The sequence below is a fragment of the Delphinus delphis genome, chromosome 1 (assembly GCF_949987515.2).
Source record: "Delphinus delphis chromosome 1, mDelDel1.2, whole genome shotgun sequence".
NCBI classification, from domain to species: Eukaryota; Metazoa; Chordata; class Mammalia; order Artiodactyla; family Delphinidae; genus Delphinus; species Delphinus delphis.
In genome coordinates, this window is record NC_082683.1 from 56,578,776 (window position 1) to 56,604,939 (window position 26,164).

Here is a 26,164-nt window from a genome sequence, read left to right on the forward strand (position 1 = left end):
CTAGTACATTAGACCATTTCCAACACCCCACATGCCTGCCTCTGATTGCAGGAGAAGAACTCCTGTTCCATGCTGGGCACTGTGCTCGGCCCTCTGCAGACATTATTTTCTCACCAACTGAACTGTTTTGCCAATGTTATTGTCCTTGTTTCACAGATTTGGAAAAGGAGGCTCAGTGGGTGTATGGGGGCTTACTCAAGACACACAGTTAGTAAGTGATTAAGTCCAAACTGAAACCTAGATCTGTGTTTCTTGAAAACCCATGCTCTTCCCTCTAGTCTAGACCACACCATCCTGGCCTCCCCACACTGTAAACCTCGGATGTTATAACGAACGGAAAGGGGGTGGTTAGGATTTCACAACAGGAGAGAAACCAAAGGAACTGTGTTATCTGCAGCCTCAATAAGTACTATATAACAGAGAATTTCCCTTAATTCCTTTGTCAACTATCCCTTTCATTGTAATGTGTAAGTCTTGAGAGAAATGTTTCATATACGTCCATTATTCATTTATTCAATAAACATTTATTAGATGCCTACTGTATATGAGACACTGTACTAGGCACTGGGGATACAATGAGAGAGAATTCAGAGAAGAGAATGAATTCAGATCCTGACCTTGTGGAGCTTACTGCCCATGAAATGTCAAATGAATAAGTACATGATTATACATTTGATCATTGTAATGAAGAAAAGTACAGAATACTATAATATTGCCTCATTTTTTCACCTGTGAATGTGGGAATACTAGTTCTTCCCATAAGAATTGTTATAAAATTTAAATGTTAGTGTAAGTAAAGCATTCAGAACATTGCCTACCAACTAGTGTTATTTACTGTTTGCTCTAATTATCATTATCATTGGTTATGGTTGGGATTAATGTAGATTAGGGGACGGGGAAGCCCTTTGTAAATACATGACTTGGACTTGAGACCTAAACACTGAGTAGGAGCTGGGTGGGTGGAGACAGTGACTAACACCTAAAAGGTGCTACAGCCAGAGACCTGGATTGATAGAGGGATGGCGAGGCGCAAGGCCAGAGAGGTCCAGAGAGGCCAGATGGGGCAGAGCATTTGTAAGCCATGGTTGAACGTGTAGCTTTTATTGTGAATCCAGTTGGGGAGCCATTAAAGGATTTTGAGAACAAGGTTGACATGATCTGATTTGAACTTTAAATACAGTACTTCCTGAACCACAAGTCTGGGCTTGTGCCCACACCTCCTATGTGCTCCCTAGCACCTGGGCTTTCTCTATCAAGATACTCAGCACCTGGGCTTCCCTGGTGGCGCAGTGGTTGAGAGTCCGCCTGCCGATGCAGGGGACACGGGTTTGTGCCCTGGTCCGGGAAGATCCCACATGCCGCGGAGCGGCTGGGCCCGTGAGCCATGGCCGCTGAGCCTGCGTGTCCGGAGCCTGTGTTCCGCAACGGGAGAGGCCACAATAGTGAGAGGCCCGCGTACCAAAAAAAAAAAAAAAAAAAAAAGATACTCAGCACCTGCCCCTTCTGTCCACCTGCACAGTTAAGAAGGCAACCTCAGAAGGCAGACTGCCTGAGTTTAGTTCTGATTCTATTCCTTTCTTTCTGTATGATTGTAGGTAAGTAATTCAATGTCTCTGGGCCTTGGTTTCCTCATCTGTACAATGGGGAAAATAATAGGACCTTTGGCATAGGAAACTATTGTTACGAGAGCTAAGTTAATTTATGTAAAGTGTCTAGAACAATGGCTGGCACTCAGAAAGCACTAAATAAATGGTAATATTCTTAACATATTGTAACTGCCTGTTTTCGAGATTGCTTACACCATTAGCTGTATGGTCAGTGCCTGGCCCAGGGCAGGTGCTCAAAAGCCTACTGAAAAAAGAATTAACAACGAAAGAGAGGTAGTGCAATGAATTGTAAGTAAAAGGAGAGACATATGGCTGTTCTACTCATGGAAAAATGGACTTCCTTGAGTCAGGGGTGGATTCTGAAAAGGAGGAACTTACTTATGGGGGACAGAGAAACTGGATGACTCTGCAGCTGCCCGGCTGCTCCAGCTTTGGAGAACTTGAAACAGTGGGACAAAAATTTGTTTCAGAATCTAGATTGCCATCTGCACAAAAAGAAAATTGGGCTCATGAAAGAAAGCCGTTTCATTTTCCTAAGCTACGTGACGGTCTCTCTGAAGGCAAAGGCAAGGCTGACCCTCTGGAGTTCTCTGTGTGCTCGCTTTGGAAGGACAGTCCCACCAAAGAGCCAGCCATCCTACGGAGAGCTTGACACTGTGATTTCCTTTTCATCCCTGCATTGCTAGTAGGACCTCAAGCTAACAGAGGCTCAGTTCTAGGAAGTCAACACACACCTTTAGTGTGGTACCTAAGCATGGAGAGAGGCTTTTCACATGTTTGTTCAGCTGGACAGTCTTAGGCACTCAGCTCCTTTACATCTACATGCAGAGTACCTGCCCGGACAAACAATGAATCCTTTGGCTCCCTAAATGTGCCAGCTCAATGCCATGTGCATGTGTGCGTGTGTGAGTGTGTGCGCATGACGGTTCGTTACTTTTTTAATCCCAGGGGAAAATAAGGGTTCTTCTCATGCCTTTTGTCAACACGATGCGACTCTGTCTTCACTGACCTGGTTTTCCATTACTTCTTCCTCTCTCATCACAGTTCTGACCAGCCTGTCTCTCTTTACCCTCAGAACGTTTCTAGTCCTCCCTCTGATTTACCACTCTCTCCACGCCCCTCACACTTCCAAACCACCTTCCCTGCAGTCCTTTTTTTGGGGGGGGGGTGGTGAGGGGAGGCCACGCTGCGAGGCTTGTGGAATCTTAATTCTCTGACCAGGGATGGAACCCATGCCCCCTATGGTGGAAGTGTGGAGTCCTAACCCTTGGACCACCAGGAAATTCCCAGTCCTCTTAATCTGACTCAAAAGTTACCTATGGGGCTTCTCTGGTGGCGCAGTGGTTGAGAGTCCGCCTGCCGATGCAGGGGACACGGGTTCGTGCCCCGGTCCGGGAAGATCCCACATGCCGCAGAGTGGCTGGGCCCGTGAGCCACGGCCGCTGAGCCTGCGCGTCTGGAGCCTGTGCTCCGCAAAGGGAGAGGCCACAACAGTGAAAGGCCCGCGTACCACAAAAAAAAAAAAAAAAAGTTACCAATGGAAAGCCTCTTGCAATTAGTCCTGCCTAGTGTCATAACTTCCCACTCTAATTACATTATATTGGACTATGCATGTCCTGTGTTGCTTTGTAAAAGCATCCTAGTTCTTTAGGCCATGGGCCTAAGTTCTTTCTACATCATTCATCCATTTGTTCAGGTTTTAGTGTATTCCTTATGCTACATTTTTTTATTACGGCCTGTCACCAAGCCGGTGGAGAGGGGCGGTACCAATGTGAATAAGACACAGAATCTGATCTTGCTTGCGCACCATGTAGAAATAAGACTCTAGAGAAAAAGCTATATGAAGGTATGTTCCATATCAGTCAGGATTCTCCACAGAAACAGAACCCATGGGAGACTCTATTTACACGTCCATACATACATACATATGTATATGTGACTTATTTTGAGGATTTGGCTCATGTGATTGTGGGGACCAGCAGTTTGAAATCCACAGTGCACACCGGAAACTCAGGCAAGACTTAACGCTTCAGTCTCGAGGCAGAATCTGTCCTTTACTGAGCAACCTTGGTTTTTGCCCTTAAGACCTTCAACTGATTGGATGAAGCTCACCAACATCATCTGAGTCATCTCTTTTACTCGAAGTCCACTGATGGTAGATGTTAACCACATGTACAAAATGCCTACAGCAACATCTAGATCCGCATTGATTAAAGAGCTGGGTCCTAGCCAAGTTGACACATAAAACTAATCATCACAGGGACCAACCAACCAACAAAAATCTCATCTTGGGAATCAGACCAGAATTATGCCCTGCTCTGCTACAAATAAAGTATATAAGATCCAGGAAAATAAAAATCTTTACATTTCTTCTGACTAATCGAGACTATTCTTCAAAACACAGTAAAATAACCGTTCCTCTCAGCTCACAGAAATGTTTTGAAAACCATATGATAGTTTTGAAAGACCAGGAGTGCAAAGTGGTGGGATTCTGAACCTGGGATGGTGGCCAGACAGCAGCAGCACACCGCCTCAGTGCCGGTGACCGCATCAGCATCCTTCACGTTGTTCTCTCTATTGAGTGGCTGTGAGAGAAAAGAGAAAATCTTGGGCTTCACAGGATGTACAATAATGCCAGTTAACTTGTGCCCCATGTCTAGAGACCACAACCAATGATATTAGACTTAATAGGGAGAAATATCTCAAAAAAGGTTAATTTTGGCCTGAAATATCTCAGGGTGGTGGGAGTGGAGGAGTGAGGTGGGAATCCTCTTTATGTATATTACTTATTTCCACCAAATGGGGTTTGAAACATTCATGTCCTCTTACACAATTTGGAAATTTTAATACCAACCCTATTCTCCAGGTCATTCTTGGGACTCCTTCTCAAATGTGAGTTTGAACATCTCCATTATCTCCATTTCCCTTCTGAGTCCTGTGCTCCTGTCACTGAGAAAGCATGTGTTCAAAGCTGAAGCCTCCAGCCCCCGGGCAGAGCACTTTGCACCAGGCAATTCTCCATACCCTGTTTACAGGTTTGTGTTCACCAGGGTTCCAAGTGGCTGCTCTCACCTCTGCATCTCAGTAAGATCCCCAGGTATTTTAATCCTAAGGCATGTGGCTCCTGTAACCCCTCCCAGTCTGGAATATCTCAGACCTATGATCCTGCCTTCAAGGTGCAATTTCCTCCTAAGTCTCACCGATCTTTTCATAAAGAATTGCTCTCAGCAAATTATTTAACTGTTGATACTTTCTGGAGTTTAGAGAATTAGCATCTCACCAGGTTCCTTTCCCCCAAATCTTACCTTTTCTTCAGGTCTTGAGTAACTTGTTTTACTCAACTTCTAGAAACACTTACCTCTACTTCCTCCTTTTCTATAGCATTGGAATGTGCTACTTCTCATCTCTTTCCTAATTTTGTTGGAGGAATTACTTATTACCCTCCCCCACTCCCTGACTCCTCAAGTTTCTGTGGAGGGAATTCACTCCAGTCTTTGACAGAGAACAGTCTTTCTTCACCATTCTGTGCTACCAGGGCACAATCTGCAAAGGCAGATTACAGTGGGTGGAATTTGTAAGAAAGATTTTTGTGTCCATGAGCCATTTGCCCCGTTAGAGATTTGGCAGAAAATAGAAGGGGTTTCTCTGGAAAGCGACTCATTCTGCCTTCCCCTGTTAGAAGAGCACTTGTCTAGATAGATGTAGAAAGTTTAACTTGGGACTCCATCATTCAGCAGAAGGGTGGACTTGGTCAATTCTGAGATGTTTCTGCATTAGGAGTATCTGTGAGAGAACAGTGGTTTGATCAATTAGTTTCAGCTCCACACTGCCCCCAAAGTGTGTATTTCCAAAGAGCTTTCCATAAAGCACTTGTTTCAATTACAAGGCATGGGAGAGAAGTATTAACATACTATTAGACCCCTACTAAGTAAAAACTGTATTTGCTATTAGGAACTCTGCACATGAGATCTCTTTTCTTCTTCAGCAACCCCTTATAGAATCCATATTATTGTTCCTCTTGTTAATCAATGAAATCCTGCCTCAATGAGGGTAACTAGCAGTATAATTGCACTCAATTAGTAAGTAACAAAGCTAGGATTTGAACCCTGGCTTATTTGACTCCAAAGCCTATATACTTGGCACTAGCCCTCTGTGCAATCAGGTAAGTACAAGTGCCTCTGGTGATGGCCACACAGGTACCTGCCTTAAAGGTACACACACCCTGGGTTTGGTGTTTACATCTGCTGCTTCAATCACATTCAGCTTTCTCTGGACAATACCCTTTTGTTCCTGTGCTACATTTAATCTATGCCTTACTCTGGATTCTAGGACAAGAGAAAATCTAGAGGAAAGTGTGATTCAAGCCCTTGTCTCCCCTCAAGGAAATCACTGAGCCAGTGGAGAGGTGACAGTCTTCCTCTGTTCTAGGAATAAGTCCTCTTCACTGAAGGGTATTTCTTTTGGGTATTGAGTTGGACAACCTGGCAGGAAGAGGAGGCAAGGGAGAAATTTTAGGACAGAGCAGAGTGGTGGGTCAATTATCTCTGGACCATTACTCACAGCTGGGAAGATATCCTGGCCTCTGACATCACAAGGAGCAAGAGTTCGATTTCAGATCTGTAGTGAAACTGAGGCTCGGCTCACTTGAACACAAGGAGGCAGCTGTCCAATTCTAGGCTGGCTCTGGAAAGTCCCGTTTTGAATAATTTGCTTCTTACGGTGTTTGTTCAACTTCCCTACCTCAAATGAAACTGTGTGACTTAAATGAAAGAGCACTGGGCTGGAACTCAGGAAACTGCATTTTTGTACTGGTACCAACCAGGTGTGTGACCTGAGGTAAATCTTTTAACCTCAGACTTAGTCATCTTTATTTTGAATTATTTTGAGTCTTTGAGTCTAGAATCCAATCTTACATTGCCTTCAAACTTCCAAAATGGCTCCTGGCCCAGAAATGGTGGTGTGTGGGTGTTGGGGTGGATCATTTTTTTGTCAGAGAAGAAATAGCCTCTGAGCTAGTTACTGGTGATTCTGGAGTTCAAGCCCAGGTCTCATGGGTTTGGCTCCAAAACCTCCACCCATTCCCACCCTGACTTTGGCTATATTATTGTTACATAACACAGTGCATCTTTATTATTTTCCTAATCCCTGCCAGCCGTAGTTGGCACAATTCAACAGCAAATGGTCATTGAGTCCTTATGAGTGCCAGGGAAACAAAAATGAAAGGGAGGTGGTGGTCCTTCAACCCAGCTTAAAAGCATTCTCATAGGGAGATTCTGGAGCCAGACTGCCTGCGTTTAGATCCCCGTTCTACTACTTATCAGGCTAATGACTTCTTAAACCTGCTTTGATACCTCAGAGTCTTCATTCTAGTTTCTTCATCTTTAATACCTTCCTCTTAGAGTTGTTACGAAGATTCAATGAGTTACTTCATATAAAACATTTAAAATAGTGCCAGTCATAGAGTAATGACTGAATACATAATTGTTGTTCTTGTTACTGTTATATATGTTTGTTAGCCCCCTTATGGCAGGAGTCTGGGAAGGTTGCAACCGGGTCTTGTTCATTGGCATTTAATGAAAGTTTGCTGGATGCAATTATTCAACAGCTATGTACAGTGTTTGTACTATGTGCAAAGCCCTCTGCTTTGGTAGAATCCAACAGCCTGCTTAAGAAAAAGTCACTATGTCTTAGAGGTTATATAATTATAATTTGAAAACTTTTTTTCCTTAAATATTCCTTTCTAGTGGCCCTTGTTTAGAAAGGGTTAAGGAAGGACTTAGGAGGAAAATATTCTTCATATGTACTTATTGACTTAATCAGGCAAGCCGTCTGGAAGCAGAGGGGTTAACAGTAGGCCATTGGGAAGATTAGTCTTTCTTAAAGGAAAAACCTCTTTTAGAACTCTGAAATCAGACATTCTCTCATTCACTCACCGTCTTTTTCATTCATTGTTTCATTCATTCACTCTAAAAGCACCCAGTGACGACTCACTATTACATGAATCAGGCATTGTGCTGGGTGATGGGTATACAGGAGTGAATAAGACGCAGTTTCTTCTCTTGAGGAGCTCAGTCTTGTGGGGTAGGCAAACATAAATGGTTATATAATAACATATGATGAGAATTTGCCTGAAGCATGAGTGCTCTGGACACTCAGAGGAAGGCCGGTGGTTAGGAACGGGCTTCTTACCCTCGGTACAAATAACACTCTGTACTGTGCTATACCTAGGAATTTTATAAATAAGTTGTTACTGAATTTAAAAAAATTAGTATTTCCCATAGCCAGATCATTCATTACAGAGCTAAGTTTCTTTTAGCCATTTCAGCTCAAGTCCGTGTGTTCACTGAGTACCTGTTATAACTAAGTGGATTAATTGTTTTTCATTGTTTATATAATTATTATTTTTTATGATTTTTTTATTGGAGTGTAGTCGCTTTACAGTATTGTGTTACTGTATACTGTACAATATTGTGTTACTGTATACTGTACAGCTATATGTATACACATATCCCCTCTTTTTTGGATTTCCTTCTCATTTAGGTCACCACAGAGCACTGAGTAGAGTTCCCTGTGCTATACAGTAGGTTCTCATTAATATGGGTTAATTTTGTCCTGAGCCACCAGAACGACGAAGGTATAGGAGATATGATTTGAACTCTGCCCTGAAGGATGGGTAAAACTTCACAGGGCAAAAGTTGAGAAATACTGTTCAAGAAAGTAGACCAAGGAATTCATGGAAAAGACTCTGACAAGTACAGGTTTCTGGTAACTGACTATACTTCTGAACTGAATGAATAAGCATTTTCAGAACTCTAATGGAAAACTGATGAATTCATAAAAGTGCTAAGATCAAGATGAAAAAAAATTAATTACATGGGACTGAGTGAACTGATGAGGATGATTATAATTTTTGTGACTTTCTGTTTGAATAAAAAAAAAAAAAAAGAAAGTAGATCATGCTCAAACAAAGGTATAGTGGTCCAAAGAGTGTGGGCTGAGTTATTGGAACGAAAGTCATTGTGAAGGATTCGTGAAGGGAGGATAGGGGGAGTAGGAAGGAAAGATTGGTGAGAAAACAATAGGGGGCTTTGTATACCTAGCACACAAGCTGAAAATTTATTTTACGTGCAGCACAGAGCCACTGATATTTGTTCTGCAGGGGAGCACGTTGTCAGAGCTGTGCTCTTCAGGATGGTTAATGGGGTGTGTTTGCTATGGTGGCAGGAAATAGTGCCAGGCTTGGAGTCAGAAATCATGAGAGAATTTCAGTTCATCCATGGACTAGCTGTGTGATCTTCAGCAAGTTGATAACCCTTTCTGAGCTTTATTTTAGCCTCCTCACCTACATGGTAAACAAGATTAAACCTCCTTAAAAGAGCAGCAGCAAAAACAACCACAATTTTCATTGATCACTGCTCCCTGTGTAGCATTGGGCTAGGCCATTTCTATGTAATGTTTAAGCCTCAAAACAACTCTATGAGTACTTAATATAAGTTTACCATATGATCACTCTTAGGCATCTATACAAGAGAACTGAAGACATATGTATCCACAGAAAGTCTTTACACAAATGTTCTTAGCAGCATTATTTACAATAGCTAAAAAGTGGAAACAACCCAACTGTCCATCAACTGGTGAATAGATAGAAAAAGGTGCTTACATCCATGCAATGAAATGTTATTCACCAGTAGAAAGGAATAAACTAAGGATACATGCTACATACAACATGGATGAACCTCAAAAGTATTATATTCAGTGAAAGAAGCCAGACATGAGATACTCCATATTGTATGATACCGTAAATTGTATTTTATTTGCATGAAATATCCAGAAAAAGCAAAGACAAAACCTGGGGCAGGGGTAGGAGACAGGGATTAACAGTAAAGGTTCATGTGGGATCATATTAGGGTGGTAAAAATGGTTTTAAGTTGATCTATGCTGATGGTTGCACAACTTAGTAAATCTACTAAGAATCATTGAATTGTACACTTGAAAAAGGTGAAGTATGTGTCATGCAAAATAGCCTCAATAAAATTATTCTTAAAGCCAAAACAACTCTATGAAGGAATTCCTGTTCTTATCCCTGCTCTACAGATGAGGCTACTGACTTTCTCAAAGCCACACATATATATGGAATCTAAGAAAAAAAAAAAAATGTCATGAAGAACCTAGGGGTAAGACAGGAATAAAGACACAGACCTACTAGAGAATGGACTTGAGGATATGGGGAGGGGGAAGTGTAAGCTGGGACAAAGTGAGAGAGTGACATGGACATATATACACTACCAAACCTAAGATAGATAGCTAGTGGGAAGCAGCCGCATAGCACAGGGAGATCAGCTCGGTGCTTTGTGACCACCTAGAGGGGTGGGATAGGGAGGGTGGGAGGGAGGGAGATGCAAGAGGGAAGAGATATGGGAACATATGTATATGTATAACTGATTCACTTTGTTATAAAGCAGAAACTAACACACGATTGTAAAGCAATTATACTCCAATAAAGATGTAAAAAAAAAAAGGATAAAAAAAAAGTAGAGAAGTGATGGATATGTTAACTAAGCTTACATATATGTGTAGCAATCATTTCACAACATATATGTGTAGCAATCATCACACTGTACACCTTAAACTTACACAATGTTATATGTCAACTATATCTCAATAAAACGGGAGGGGGGGAAGTAGTGGAGCTAGGATTGGAAACTCTTTCTGCCTGATCCTGAGCCCATGCCCTTGGCTACTGTTCATACTGTGCCCTTCTTATGTGACAAAGTGGTTGTGAGAATTAAATTAAGTGTAGGATACTCATTTGATCACGTTATACACAAAGCAGGCATGTGCCCAGCTCTCAGAAAATCTTAGCGGATTCTGATTTGGGCAGCTGTTGGCCAGATGGATTAGAGGGGTTTGAGAGGAGACCTGGTAAAGGGCAGTCCAGGCAGAAGGTACCAGGAGACTGCCCAGGGTTTAATCAGAAGGAAAGAACAGAAGATGTAGAAGAGGAAGGCCAGCTAGGATTAGGGTCTTATTCGTCACATATTTTAACTTCTCTAAATAAACATGTAGGATGCTTGGCTCTACTGTGAGTTAAAACAAAGAACAGAGGTCTTTCTTTCCTTCAGCAAACAGCTGACACACGTTCCCATCATAAATTTTGTAATTCAGGATGTAAAACCAAATCCAACAGCCCAACCCAGCCAGAAGGTTAAATAAATAAGTGCTAAATAAATAAATGTAGATGTTGTTCCTTTGCCCATGTGTCTCTACAGAAGATGCCACGTGTTTCTGTTCATTGAAGTCTACTAGTCCGTTTCTTTCTGTGTAAATTTGGGGAACCAGCCTGCTCAGGGTTGTGAGTTGAAACTTTAAGGAGTTGAAACTTTGGGGATTTTTTTTTTTTACATTTTCCCATGAAGAGCACCACTGTTAATAATAATTCTGAATCACAGGTGAGAGATCACACCTAACATCTCCTCTTTTGTTTTGAAATGCTGTTAAAGCTCAAAAGGCAGAAACACAGCCCACAGCCTTGGCAGACGTCAGACTCTGCAGGACTGAATGGGGTTTTTCCTGAGTTACTTTCTATGACGGATACTTTGTAACCCAGATGTGTCTGCCACATGGAGAAACTTTATAATTAATAAATCCACATTCCCCCCAAACAAACAAGACAGCATGGCAAACAGTGGTGTTTGCTCTGTTATACATTTGGGTTGGTTTTTCATCGTTTCCAAGGACCAAGGCCCTGGATGTTTCCCATTGCACTGGTGAAAAAAAATGTGAGAATTCAATTTGCCTATTTTGGCCACATAAACATGAGACAATTTGTGGTCACCAAGTCAGGACTCCTCATTCCGGAGGGCTTGGTAGCAGCGGATGGGGCTGTGAGGCTCCCTAGGGCGGACAATATTGAATCTGGAAGTGCATAGGATCTAGGCCGTGTGGTAAGGAGACTATTCAGAACACCTCCTGGTTTTATGGCATTCAGTCTTTGAGTCACAGTCCCCAAAGAGCCAGAAAAAGCTAGTGTGCGTCTGCCATGGTAATTAAGTGTTCAAGTCTGAAGAAGCTTGAAGAAATCTTACATGTAGCAAAACTACTTCTGCCAGCTTTGTTCACTGTTTCGAGAGCTCACCCAATCAGAGCTCATTCAAGATCCCTTTATTGGACACTGACTCTATGTGTAGCACTGTCCCAAACACTGTGAACAATATTAAATTAGGGTCCCAGCCCTCGAGGAGATTGCAGTGAGTGAGGATGGGAATATTTCAATGTGAAACATGTAATCATTTAAATAATGATAAAAGTCGTAAGAGGTGGTTTCCTCCTCAGTGAAGCCTTTCAGAGCTGCCCCACCTTCACCACCTGTGTGTTGAGGGCTCATGTCTGAACTCAATTTGATGTAACTCTGCTAGAATGGGATCACGGAAAGGTCATAAATTTCAGAGTCAGAAACACTCAAATCTAAATTCCCCATTGCCCGTGAATTAGCGGGATTGTAAGCTCCCAGAGGACAAGTCTGTTTAAACATGGTGTATCTTAGAACTTGGCACAGTGCCTGACGTTTACTAGACACTCTCTAAATATTTGCTGTTGAATACCTAAGTTAACCGTGGAACCCTAGCAAAGTTAACCTGTGAGTCCAGAGTCCCCCACCGGGGTGGTACAGGAGTAATCACACCTGCCTGATAGACGTTAGGAAGTTGTCCAGAATGATGTTTGAGGATGGAGACTCTGGAGTCCCTCTGTCTGCGCCTGAATTCCGACCTGTCATTTATTAGTTCTGTGGCTTTGAGCAAATAACTTGTCTTTGCCTCAGTTTCCCACACTATCAAGTAAGGATAATATTGTAATACTTCCTACCTCTTAGGTTTGTTGTGAGGATTAAATGAATGAACATCTGTATAGTCCTTAGACGAGGGCCTGGCACATAGTATGTGCTATAAAAATATTTGTTAAATAAAAATAAATAAATAAAATATAAATAGAAAATGGGTTTGCATGGGAATTAATGAGTGTTGATGTTGTAAAATGCTTAACATAACCTGGTTCAAATGATGCTGAATAAACGTTAGTTCAAAGAACTTTATATTTGATCCTCATTTCCTAAGCCAGTGCCTGGCTCATTAAAAAATGCACAAAATGGAATATAATTATTAAGAGAGTGCTATTAAGTTTTCTGAGGATCACGAGGACCTTGTGGGCTAGCAATACGGGGAGGGGTTTCATCAAGGACAGGGAATTAAAGTTGGCTCTTGGTTAGGAATTAAATAGTCAGGGTTAAGGAGTTCACGGAGGAGGCATATAATCTGCATAAACTGGAGGGAGGAAAAATCCAATCACAGTCACAAGATGCTCCATCATCAACAGGACTTGGCACCACTTTCTGGAAGAATAATTTGTTGTGGTCCAGCTTTTTAAGTGAGTTTGGCCAAAACTCTGCTTCAATTCTTCTAGCGTTTCAACTGCTCAAATTAAGACTTTGATGACTGCTTATTTATTCACTCATTTTTTGAGCAAGTATTTTGTCGATTCCACTAAGTATCAGGCATTTTATTAGGGAGTGGTGAATAAAATAGAAATGGACCTTACCTCTTTGGGACCAGGAGGGAGATACAGACTATGAACTGAAAAGTAAACAAATTCTGATAAGTTCTTTGAAGTATATTAAGAGGGCACAGAGGTAGAAAATAATGGAAAGGAAGGGGAGGTTGTTTAGATGAGAAAATATCTCTCCAAGCAGGTGACATTTCACCTAAAGCCAGAAAGCTAAGAAGAAAAAAGGGGAGACTATTTCAGGCAGGGAAATGGAATGTTCAAAGATCTTGAGCTTGGTGTATTTAAGAAAGAAGGCCAGTGTGGCTGGAGCAGAGTGACCTGGGGGAAACAGGTAGAAAATGGGGTTGGAGATGGGCAGGGGTTTAATCTTGTGGGGCCTTGTAAGGGATAGTAAGGAGTTAAGACTATATTAAATAGAACTGGAAAGGCACCAAAAAGTAGAAGGGAAAATGTTATATAACTTCTTAAAACTCACTCAGGCATCAATGTAGATAGTAAGTTGGATTGGAAAGAAGAGAGGAAGTGAGAGGAACATTGAAGCGGTCTAGGTAAAGAGGTGATGTTTGCTTAGTCCTGGATGGTAGAGAGGCAGGGATAGAAAGAAATGGACAGATTTGCCATATATTTTGGAGATGGGATAGACAAGCCTTGCTAATGGATTCGATGGGGAGAGGTAAAAATAGAAACACTAAGAGAAAGAAAAGCGTCAAGAATGAATTTCAGGCTTCTGGCTCGAGCCACTGTATGGTGTTGTTGCCATTGACTAAAATGGATAAGATTAGAGGAGGAAATTGTGGAAGGTGGGGTGGGAAAGAAGTCAAGAGTTTGGTTTTAGCTGCTAATTTTGAGTGTTGTGATGCATCCTTGAGTAGACGTCAGGTCAGCATAGGAAAGGTTAGGCTAGAGATCCATATTTGGAGTCTTCAGCATATAAATTGTGAATAAATCCATGGGCTTGAATGAGAGTGTAGAGGGAGTATACAAATCCAGGGAGAATGACGGTATTGAGATTCTGAGTAGAGAAGGAGGGGATCAGGAAGAAGACTCAGAAAGAATGATCCGAGAGGTAAGAGGAAACCACGGAGAACATGGTATCACAGAGCCTGAGTGAGGAGAGTATTTTGAGAAGGAGACAGCCATCAGCTGTGTTGAAGTAGGTTGAGAATAGAAAAGTGACCACTGGTTCTGACAACACAGAAGTCATTGATGATCCTGACAAGAGTAGATTTATGGGACTTATAAGGTTAGAAGCCAGATTCACAGTGGGTTGAACACTTGAGGATGGTAAAGCATATTTGTATGTTGCTGAAAAATATTCAGAGACAAGGAGAGGTTACTGATGGAAAGAGAAAGGAAATAATCAAGGGAACAATCCTAGAGCAGGTAAAGGGTAGTGAGATCCAGAAAGTAGGTTGAGGCCTTGCCTTTTGACCGGAGCAGGGACACCTCTTCAGGTGAAAAAGGAGGAGATAACTTTAGGCACAGGAAATAATCACCATCCTTATAGCTAATATTTATTGAGTTTATTATGTGCCAGGTAATGTTCTAAGTAATTTTCATTTATTAACTCATTTAATCCTCATAACAAGCTTTTGAGATACGTTCTTACACATACTCAGGTAAAACTTAGAGAGTTCTTTCTCATCTGATAGTTTAAATTGTGGAGTGGAAGGCAGATGGGAGGTTTGAGGAGGGAAAAGGTAGGACATAGTGTCACAGAAAGTAAGTACTCATTGACTTCCCCCAATGAATAAACACCCCCAATGAATTAATAAGTAAGTACTGACTTCCAGGCAGTATTGGGGTTCATTTGAGATTTGAAATCATCAATAAAAAGTGAATCTGGGACTTCCCTGGTGGTCCAGTGGTTGAGAATCCTTCAGGCAATGCAGGGGACTCCGGTTGGATCCCCGTTCGGGGAACTAAGATCCCACATGCCGTGGGGCAACTAAGCCTGCAAGCCACAACTAGAGAGCCTGCGTGCCGCAACTACAGAGCCAACGCACTCTGGAGCCCCTGCACCAGAACTAGAGAGAAGCCCACGCACCGCAATGAAGCGAAGAGCCCACGCGCCACAACGAAAGATCCTGCATGCCGCAACTAAGACCTGATGCAACTAAAAAATAAAATAAATAAATAAATAAATATATTTTTTAAAGTGAATGTAACACAAAATCCAAGTGGGTCTTTACAGCACTCAGCAGTCATACTTCAGTGGCCTGACTTAATTGATGCTTAATTTAGAAGCAGGGGTAATTTCCAATGCCAGGAGTCATAAAATATACTAGAATCCCCTACTAGCATCCTAGCCCTTAATAAATGTTCATGAAGCTGCTTTGGAAACTTGGCCACAAGGAACCCTTCCCCTACCCCACTACCACTCTTGCCCCTGCTCAGAGGGAGGAACCATGGCCTCCATGAGAGAATGATATATAGAATGAACTACCACAGCCCACCAGGATGATGACAGACAGGCACTGGCTGATTTTGACTCTTATACTTAAAAGGAGTCCAAGCTGGATGCTCTGTCCCACTGTACCTCACAGCTTGCCAGTTTTCCATCAGCAACAAGGGCACCTCCTTTACCTGAGAAATCACCATTAGCTCTCCCCATTGCCAAGCTCTCGTGAGTGCAGAAGAGGTACACAGTCTTTACTTGACACAGAAAGCTTTTGATTGACAACAAGCAGTAAGAGCTAAGATTTACTGAGCACTTACTCTATATCAGGATCGGGGCAAAGTGCTTTTTTACTATGCACTGTGTCCCTTAATCTTTAAAACAACACAGTGAGGTATGTATTGTTATAATATCTGTATTACAGGTAAGAAAAATGAGCTTTAAAGAGATTAAGTAATTTTTTTAATATCAGGAAGCTATCAAGTGAAGAAGCCATGAGTTGATTCCAGAAAGCCTGACTCCAGGATCTAGGCTCTTTTAACAAGTACATTATAACAGCAAATCAGTGAGCAGCCTTGCCAGGTCAAACTACTGTGCATATTCATGGTATCATACACTGCCACCATTCTATAAATTTTATTCAGAAAACACATGAATTTTGTTTTCATCTATGTTGAGACCAGTTTCTACTCTCCCGTGCTCTCAAAATGAGGGATTAATTCATTGGGGGTGTTTATAGAATTGATGGCTTTTATTCAAATGTCCCTCTTTTCATAGCAACCAGCCTATTAAAGAGAAGGGTTTATGGTTGTTGGTTTTTGCAAGCCTGGTGACCTACGTTAATATAATTTTCCCTGAAGTCAAATGTGTTGATACATGTGACACAGCATAAGCTGAGCTCTGTGGGCTCTAAGGACTGGCAATGACCTGATCTTTTCCCACCACATACTTATGAATTGAGAATTGTCCTTTACAAAAAATTCCCTGATAATTGAGGTCAATTTGAAAATTTTAGTCTCAGCATCTGGGCATCTTAACTGTCCAGATTATTTGCGGATATACTAATAATATGCTATCATTACAATAATGATAAAAGCCAACAACAGGTCAAATGCTTACTCTGTGCCAGCTAAGGGCTTTATGTGCCCTTTTCATGTATAACAAATTCTTAGAGACTATCATTAACCCTATTTTGCAGATAAAGAAAATGAAATGGAGAGGGGTTAAGTGTCTAGCCCAAGGTCACATAGTTACTAAAAGGGAATATGAGAATTGAGAATTTAGAGCTTTTGAAGGCCAAGTCATCATTTGGAGACAGAAAACCATGGAAACAAATCAAAGCTTCACTACTTAGCAGTTTGAAAGATAAAGTTTACAAAACTGACTTTGCAAGGATGGCAAAACAATCCACGTAAAGCATCAAGTACGTACCTGCCAACTAGTAGATGCTCATTGAATGGTAGCTATGGTTATTAAGTGGAATGAGCTGGAAAGTTGAATAAGTGTTCCATAATTTTGATTTAATTGGTGAACGTACGTATTTCAAATACCTGACCCATATCAAATATGCTCTTCTCTCCTTATTGTTTTAAGTGTCCAAATTACTCAGGTAATCAACCCACGCCCCCCTTCCTTCTACCTTTTTGGATGTGATCTGTGCCCAAGACTCCCTCAGACACACTAATTCTACGTAATTTGAAAAGTAACATAAATATTTCTGTTGTCCTTCTGTTCTTTCTAAGTAAATTTGAATGAATTCAAGATATTTTTCCAATGGCTTTAGGTATAGATGTTTGCAATGCACCAGAGCTCCCTGGGGGTAAGATGAAAAACAAACCCAGCTGGAGTATCCTGGTGACCCAGTAGCCCAGACCTGCCATAATAACCTATTTGGGGATGCCATGGTAATCTGGTCTGTGGCATTTGGCAGAGTGGTTCCAATTGTGACATATGATGATTCAAGTTTACTCATGTACACACCAGAACTTCACAAAATGACCTTTTTTGAGGTCTTTGAGGTTAGGGAGGGAGCAGGGAGGAGCACCGAGGCGCTCTAAACAAAGCAGCTTTGTTTTTACACCACTTGTTTGGACAAATGTCCCCTCATGTGCAGCAGCTATTTGCTGCTGGGCTCTTGGCAGAATGACTAAAATGGGACAGAAATTAAGGACACATTCTGAAGTCCCCTGGAAAATCACCCTCTCCGGCAAATGTTACCCTTGGGATGGTAACTCAATGGATGATTTCTTGTCACTCACTTCCTTACTCACTTTTTTCCTTTACGGGCATTTTCAAGGTGGTTGAAATGGCTACTTCTTAGGCATCTGCTATGCATATCCTGTACCCGGTCCATGGAGGATGGAGCATGGGGAAAAACCATTTATCATCTTTGGGATTCATTCTCCTGGTCTGTAAAATGGAGAATTAGACTACCTTAGTGATTCCCAAGTTTTATACATATTTAATAAAGCATATTCAATTTTTCATTTAAAAAAGAGAAGAAAAATATCTTCAGAAACCACAGAAAATAAAGCTTCACAAACTCTTCTTAGCCAATACGGATATAAAAAGCACAGAATCCCAACAAAAGGGCCATCTGAATCTACATAAGGGCAAGGTATGTGGTCTTTTATGTTTTTAACCTTATAAAACCGGTAGGAAAAAAAAAAAAAAAACTGGTTGAGAAACTCTGGACCAGATAATCTCTAAGGTTGTTTTCAAGTTCAAGAAATCTATGGTTGTACAAAATTGCCTCCCAAAAACAATTGGTGTTTTTATAGCTCAAAGAAGAGAGATGTATTCTTAGAGAAGGATAAATCGTCAGGGCTTGAGAGAGAGTCAGTCATTTCCAACACTGACTTCTGATTGTTGATTCATAAACAAATGTATGTGCTGACCCACAAAACACAAGTTCTGATTAATTCTACTGATATTGGCCAGCAATCTAATTAATTTAGGCCCGAAGTGAATTTTTGACTTGAATTATCAATCTCTAATATCTTACTAGCCTAAGTTAACCAGATAATTTAATGAAGAAGTATTTATTAAACTACTTCGGTTAACTTTCTCTTTAACTCTTTTTTTTTTTTGAGGGTTAAATTATAAAACTTTATTTTCATTACAGTTTAAATTCAGATCCCAAGCTTCCCATCTTTCTGTTGCACTTTTGATCTCTCCCTAATACCGTCTGTGCATATCCAATTCCTCCCATCTTCTTAAGAGCTGTTCAAATGCCAGTCCCACAAAAAGGTTTCCTCTTCTTCCACCCTCACTTCCTTGCAGGTGAAAAGAATTTCTCATGTTATCAATTTCCCCAGCACTTGATATTGTGGGATCTCTTTAACTCATGTGCTTTACAAACAAATGGGTAATACATTTAAAAGAAAGAAACAGTAACATCTTAAGTTCTTTTTTTTTAAAGCTGTATTTTATACGGATTTTCTTTGCATGTGAACTTTTTTATTAATTCAGAATGGTGAGACAAAAGAGGAGAGAAACAAGATTAGACGTCGTAAAGGAAAAATCAAAGAGCAGAGAAACTGGCAAGAAATTGAATTAGAAGAGAAAGTGAGGAATAAAATCCAAAAAAGTTTTTTAGGGAAAATCCCTGTGTAAAGGAAAAGAATCCAAAGATACAACACATGTGCTTCATGACTCAAAGGTATTGGCTTTGTACCTGGGTGATTCATTTGGTGGAAAACATAGCTGGGTCAGAGAACTTTTTGCTGGCCCCAAACTTTCTTGGAGTCATTTGAAGCTTCATTTTGTGTGTGTATTTTTTCTCACTTCTTCAAAGGAAATATTAATTGCTTTTCAGAAATAGCCCTGGTCATTGGAGTTTATCTGTTTGAGCACTTGAGATTTAGAATTAGATCATGGACTTTGGAGTATGGAAAGTATTTAAGAAACTGGGACAGATTTGTTCCAAGCGACCTCTCTTTGTCTCCTGACAGGAATAGATAGATAGTAGGTCCTGCAAGGGAGCCCCGTTGAATAGGTCCAAAGGGGACAATCTGCCCCTTGGAAAAGATAGACTGGACCAGTGGTTTAGAACTTTTTGGACCATGACTCGCAGTAAGACATAAAGTTTACATCAAGACTGAGTCCCCACATATGCACGTGTTTTATAAAACAATATCTTACTACATGTGTTATACCTGATGTTTTCTATTCTAGTCTAGTCTTTTGTTGTTTAAATAAATACTGACCAAGACCCATTAAATAGATTTCATAACTTATTATTGGATTTCTACATATGTTCCCCAGTTTCTTTCCTGTCTGCAACACCTTCCCCCAGACACACACACATTGCTCAAATACAGTACAGCCCATTTTCAGAAGCATCGCTCTCACTCCACCCCACATGTCAAAATACTTGCAGTTTCTTGAGCACCATGCTCTCTTTCACTTCCCTGCACGTGTCATTCTCTGTCTCTACTCAAAGCACTTTAGAGCTTTCTCACCCCACCTCCCTTTTCTGCACCAAGCTAACTCCATCTGGTTAAGACTCAACCCAAGGCTCAAAAGTCCTTCCCCTCAGGCTGTGTTGACCTGTTTTCTGCTCTCTCCCAAGCATCCTGGAGACATCCTTGTCTTTATCTCAGCCTCATCTTGCTATGTTACGGTGATCCATTTATATGCTTTTCTTTCCCACTAGACTCCCTGAAAGCAAAGGCTATGTCTTATATCCCCAGGAACTGGTCTACGGTTTGACACATACCTGGTTCATAAATTTTGGACGAATGAGAGCCTGCCTGTTGGTCGGCACATAGTACTGAGTTGCTGCCTCCTTGGTAAGTTGTAGTCTGTTTACCACAAACGAGAAATGAGTATTCTTTAGTGGAAAATATGCACCTGAGTTGCAGTAGATGTGCTGACCCTCAGAATCTTTTTTCTGTTGCTCATAAGATGTAGTGTAGCAAAGCAGGTGGAAAACTCAGGCTTTGGAGCTGCACAGAACTGGATTTGAATTTTGGCCCATTGGTTACAAGCTCTGTGACCTTAAGCAAGTTACTCAATTTTTTAAAATCTCAGTTCCCTCATCTGCAATAATGACCTTCTATGGCTGTTGTTAGGATTGTGTAGATGTTAAATAATGGGATATAAGCTCCGTGAGGGCAGGAATTTTTGTCACTTCGGTACCTTGTCATGGACTTAGAAAAATGGCTGGCACATATTTGTTGCATAGGTGAATATTTTGCTGCTCTCAATAGGCCCTCAGTAATTCAAAGCAGCTCTTATTCCTGTGAATATCTTATCAAGTTTTGCACAGGATTCCTTGGAATATGCATGATGTGCATGATAATTCCTTATAACTTCTTTGGTCAGAAGTTAGGCTCCTACCTGTGAGAGGACACTTTCATACCCTGACATTCAACGATTCAAGATGCAGGTAGAAACATTTGTCTTCCTGAAGAATGTTGTATTTCATGCTGTTAGTCTAGAATGAAGTTTAGTCATTGCAAGGTTGGTTGATTTTGTAGAGGTCCTTCAGTTCTGTTTTTGAGTTGCCATGTATGGGCGTTTGATTCTTTCTTCTTCTCTTGTCTCTTTTCCTGTTAGACATCCATGAGCCATATCGTCATTCACTACGTATTAGATAGACTCACACAGATTCTGATTCAGGGTCTTGGGAAACATGACTGAATTTCTCAGTGTTCCTAAAGTTGTTTCATTCTTTTCCTCTGCAGAGATCTTGTGTAAGATCCATAAGGATGGAAAATCCATTATTGCCTAATGTCCTTACTGTTTCCCATTTCATGAATAGAGGTTTGTATTCCTAAGTTTCATTTTGAGCCTTTCCTATTTTCAGTACTTTCCTGAGTATCTTGTGCCAAATAATGAAAGTATCGTTTTAAGCTTTTTTGAATTTCATTAGCTCACGGACATCTCTCAATACTACATTTCTACCAGAAAGACAAAACAAAGAAAGAAATTTTAAGAAGCAATTCTCAAAGTCTTCCACAAAACAGGACAAATAAAATGATGGTATTGCTTCATTTAAAAGATCCACATCAAAATGTTCTAACCTTAACTTTCTCATGCCAAAAGCCACTTCATTGTAGTATTTACTGAAGAATCTTTTAAGTAGTAGGGTTAAATGATCCAGATTATTAGTCCATTATGGTTGTTTACCTTGTATTTCACATGGTAATAACAAGGTTGTCCTACTCTTTTATATGTAAAAGTCTGCCAAAAACTATTTTACTCATTTGTTAGTGAATTTAGGTGTGAATTCCAAAGTGTGCTCCTTATCATAAATTCCTCAGATATATAATAACAGAGTGTATACAAAAAAAGAATGGTAAATCCTATGACACTATATTAATTTAATATCTTAAGTCCATCAACGGAACAATATACTAGTATACTTTTGTTCTCACACTGACTTCTGTTTTCAAACTTAAGATTACCCCTAAGTTACTATAGTCATATCAGACTAGGTGGGGCTCTTCATTACATTTTTGAAAGTAGGAGGAGGAATATATTTGGGGGAAAATAAGACATATTTCGGTAGGTGGAATTAAGAGAAGGGGAAGCTTGCCTGACTAACTAATAGGTTTCACTTAGTTGGTTCAGTGTTGGAGGACAGGTAGACCACAGAAGGGCAGAGCTTTCTGGAGAAAAGAGGAGGGTTAACATTTATGGAATGCCTACTACGTGCTAGGTGTTTCACAGTCCTTTACATCCTCACACAGAAACTCTGGAGAAGATTATTGCATTAAATTAAAGATATGCTGCCCATAACAAAAATTCAGTCATCTGTCCAAAGTCCTACAACTCCTAGGGGGCAGGGGGCAGATTTGAACCCAAGCTTTCACAACTTGTGTTCTTTCCACTAACAGCACGGTCTTAGGATACTCCAGGTAAACTGTATGTGTCCAGTCAGGTGAATGTTGCACTTGACATCTTTTAAATTTCCACTTTACAAACAATTTCTTGACAAACTGAGGGAGAAGTTCCACACAATGGAACTGAGGTATCATCTCCGCTTTCTACCCCTGAATGGTTCCTCTGAGGGCATCACTGCAGCCTTTTACATGGATATGAAAACATTTAGTAGAGTGGAAAATATTGTGTTCATGGTAGCCAAAAGTTCCTATAGTACTTTTTTTTTTACATCAGTTCATTTTATACATGTTTAACATATTCTAATGACTGTTTCCAATGTGAAAACCAAGTTTAAAATAACTTGATCACCTTGTTTCAAACACAGCTGTTCACATACCATACTCCAGCTCCATCCATGTAAGTAAATCCTCTATAAAAGCTCCCAGGAAATTTCAGAAAAATATAATCTTCTAATTTAAAAGTTGATCAATTTGCCAAATGATGCAGGCAGGTTTGCTTCTCTAAAAGCTTCTGATAAGGTCGGATGTGCATGACAGACTCTAGCTATATCTTCACAGGATGCTCCATATTCCAGTGCAAGAGCAGCTCCATTTATCATTTCACCAGCACCTGGTCCTAGAATATGTGCTCCCAATACTCTGTCTGTTGATTTCTGCCCAAGTATCTTCACCATACCATCTGTGTCAGCGTTTGTCTTAGCTCTGCTGTTAGCAGCAAATGGGAATTTCCCAACTTTGTACTCAATACCCTCTTCTTTCAACTGCTCTTCTGCTTTGCCAACCCAAGCAACTTCAGGGTGTGTGTAAATCACTGATGGTACACAATTGTAGTCAATGCACACAGCGCCACCAGCCATCCCTTCTACACAGATAAAGCCTTCATCCTCTGCTTTGTGAGCCAGCATTGGACCAGCAACCACATCGCCGATTGCATAGATATTTGGAATTTTAGTTTGGAATCTGGTATTTACTAGAATTCTACCTCTAGGATCCAGCTCAATTCCAAGCTCCTCTAGTCCCAAATTCTTAGTAAAGGGTCGTCAACCAATGCAAACCAGGAGTACATCACAAGTGATAACTTCAGCTTTATCACCAGAAGCAGCTTCAATAGAAACATCAATTTTTCCATCTGACTTCTTAGTAGCACCAGTAAATTTGGTATTCAATTTAAATTTAAATCCTTGTTTTTGAAGGATGCGTTGAAAGTTTAGATATCTCCATATCAATTCCAATTCCACCAACATGACCCCAAAACTCAACTGCTGTCACGTCTGCACCAAGTCTTTGCCAAACTGAGCCCAATTCTACACCTATTACTCCTGCACCAATGACAACCATCTTTTCTGGAACTTTTTTTAAAGACAAAGCACCTGTAGATGACACTACTGTATCTTCATCAATCGTAATTCCAGGAAAAGGAGTGACTTTTGAACCTGTGGCTATAAGAATGTTCTTTGTATCAATAACTTGAGTGCTGCCATCGGCTTTCATAGCGGTGACCTGATTTTTCCCAGTTATCTTTCCATATCCATTTACATGAGCAACCTTATTCTGTTTGAATAAGTGGGCAATTCTACCCGTTAAAGCTTTTACTGCATTACACTTCTGCTCCATCATCTTCTCTAAATTCAAGCGAACTTCAGACATTTCAATTCCTCTAAATGCAAAATCTTTTCCATGGGCCATATGGTAACAATGAGAGTTATTCAATAAAGCCTTGGAAGGAATACAACCAACGTTCAAACATGTTCCACCGAGTGTTTCATTTTTCTCAACGCAGACTACCTTGAAGCCTAACTGGGCAGCTTTAATAGCAGCAACATATCCTCCAGGACCAGAACCTATCACTGTTACATCAGCATCAATTGGTTAATCTGCATAAGTTCTCAGTGGCACTGCAGAAACTCCTTGCAGACCATGAGATATTCGATTGAAATGGCCTCTCTTATATTCCTCAGTCAGAAGTCCAAAAATCAGCTTCACGGGGCTAAAAACGTGGTGTCATCAGGGAGGATTCCTTCTTAGACTCTAGTGGACACTCCAGTTCCTTGCCTTTGCCACCTTCTAGAGGCTGCCCACATTCCTTGACTCGTGGCTCTCTCCTCCCATCTTCAACACCGGCAATGTTGTGTCATCACGGCTTCTCCTCTGACTCTCCCTATAGTACTTTTTAATAATAATAAAGTTGATTGCAGAATGGAAATATTACAAGGAAAAGTAACATGCTATAATATAAACTCCTAATGATATGAATATTAAAATGCAATCAAATGCATATTGAGGACATTTGCTCTATTGCACAAACACAGGCATCCAGAGTGAGGTCTTCTCTCTACTGTTCTTGCTTTTATCTTTAGCCGTGTGAGAAGACTTTCAAGGGTCCTATTTCATTTCTCAGAGTGACAGGCTCATCCTACAACAAGCAGAGTGACTGGCCAAAGCTAATGGCTTCCTTGAATAAATTCATTTTCTGGTGATTTGGGTTCCCCTCTTCACAAGACTTCCTGAGATACTGATCATGGAAGGGAATATTATCTCTTTAGTTCTGGGCACTTAGTCAGCACTCAGACCACATTCCTGGCTGCAGCCTAGAACATCACTTCTGGCTGGACTCACTTCTCCTTGCCCACCGAGATCAGCCAATTCACTGAACTTTATTGATTGTGAGCTGCTGATTTATCTAGTCTCCTCGTTTCACGTGTGAGGGACAGAGATTTGGAATGACTTCCCTCTGCTTACATAGCTGATGATAGAATGTGGGCTGGAATCCACATTTGACTCCCAGTCCAGAGCTCTTTCCACTCCCCGGTCCCTCACTTATTAATACATTCATCAAATATGTGTTAGATGCCTACATGCGTGTAAGGAGCTGTGACTTAAGACACAGATCCTGCACTCAAGGCCTTTACCCTTCTCTATGTTTTTGATTTCCAGAGGGTCTGAGTTCCATTAGGAAGATGACTCTATGCCAGGGCAATCTCTCTACCCTGGATGGATTGGGCAATCACAACTTGTTAGGTACAGCTCCATTTCTAGTATCCAAATGTATTGTTCATAAACAGCCTATTCTCTAGTCTTCTTTTTATTGGGTTTTCTCACCCAAACATGACATTATTGACAGATAATGTTTAAATGGGTGGGCTCTGAAGATCAAGCTATTAATACCTCAAGTAGTCTCCATTTTCTCCCTAGTAAAAGATAGCATGGATGTGTATGCGTGTGTGTGTGTGTGCATCGGGTGTAGTGCACTGAAACACTCAGAAGAAAACCATTTGTTCATGAATGGGCCACAGTACAAGCTACAGATTTCTTCTGGGCCTCACATGGCTGCCACATACACCAGACTACCAATAGCAGATAAGCAGATTTTTGTCAACTGGTAATTTTTAATAATTTAAGCATACTTTTTCCCATTATTTTAAGGACCTGTTTTGGAGCTTCTTCATTTGAGCAGCAAGTATTTCCTGAGGGCCTGCTGTGTTCCCAGTTCTGTAAAGTTTTGGGCTATGGGAAACTGAGTCAGATATCATGATCCTCAAGTCACTTTCATGCTTCTTGTGCTGTCATTCTTGCTTCAGTTGATCCTGAAGTAAAAAGGACTCGTATGTCACAGAGGAGGTAGCTGAGGCCCCGAGAAGTTTAGTGACATGCCAAGATCCCCAATACTAGCAAGTGATAAAGCTGGGGCTAGATCTCTGATCTTTTTGCCACTGGACAGTACTCTTTTCTTTTTTAACTACACAAGATTG

At 40.9% G+C, this 26,164-nt stretch overlaps 1 protein-coding gene and 1 pseudogene across 2 annotated transcripts in view; one reads left to right on the forward strand and one right to left on the reverse strand.

Annotated features, from left to right (window-relative positions):
- PDE4B (phosphodiesterase 4B) overlaps nt 1-26,164 on the forward strand; it is a 481,867-nt gene that overhangs the window by 382,684 nt on the left and 73,019 nt on the right. The window lies entirely within an intron of this gene.
- Nucleotides 22,829-24,357, reverse strand: LOC132432694 (dihydrolipoyl dehydrogenase, mitochondrial pseudogene; annotated as a pseudogene).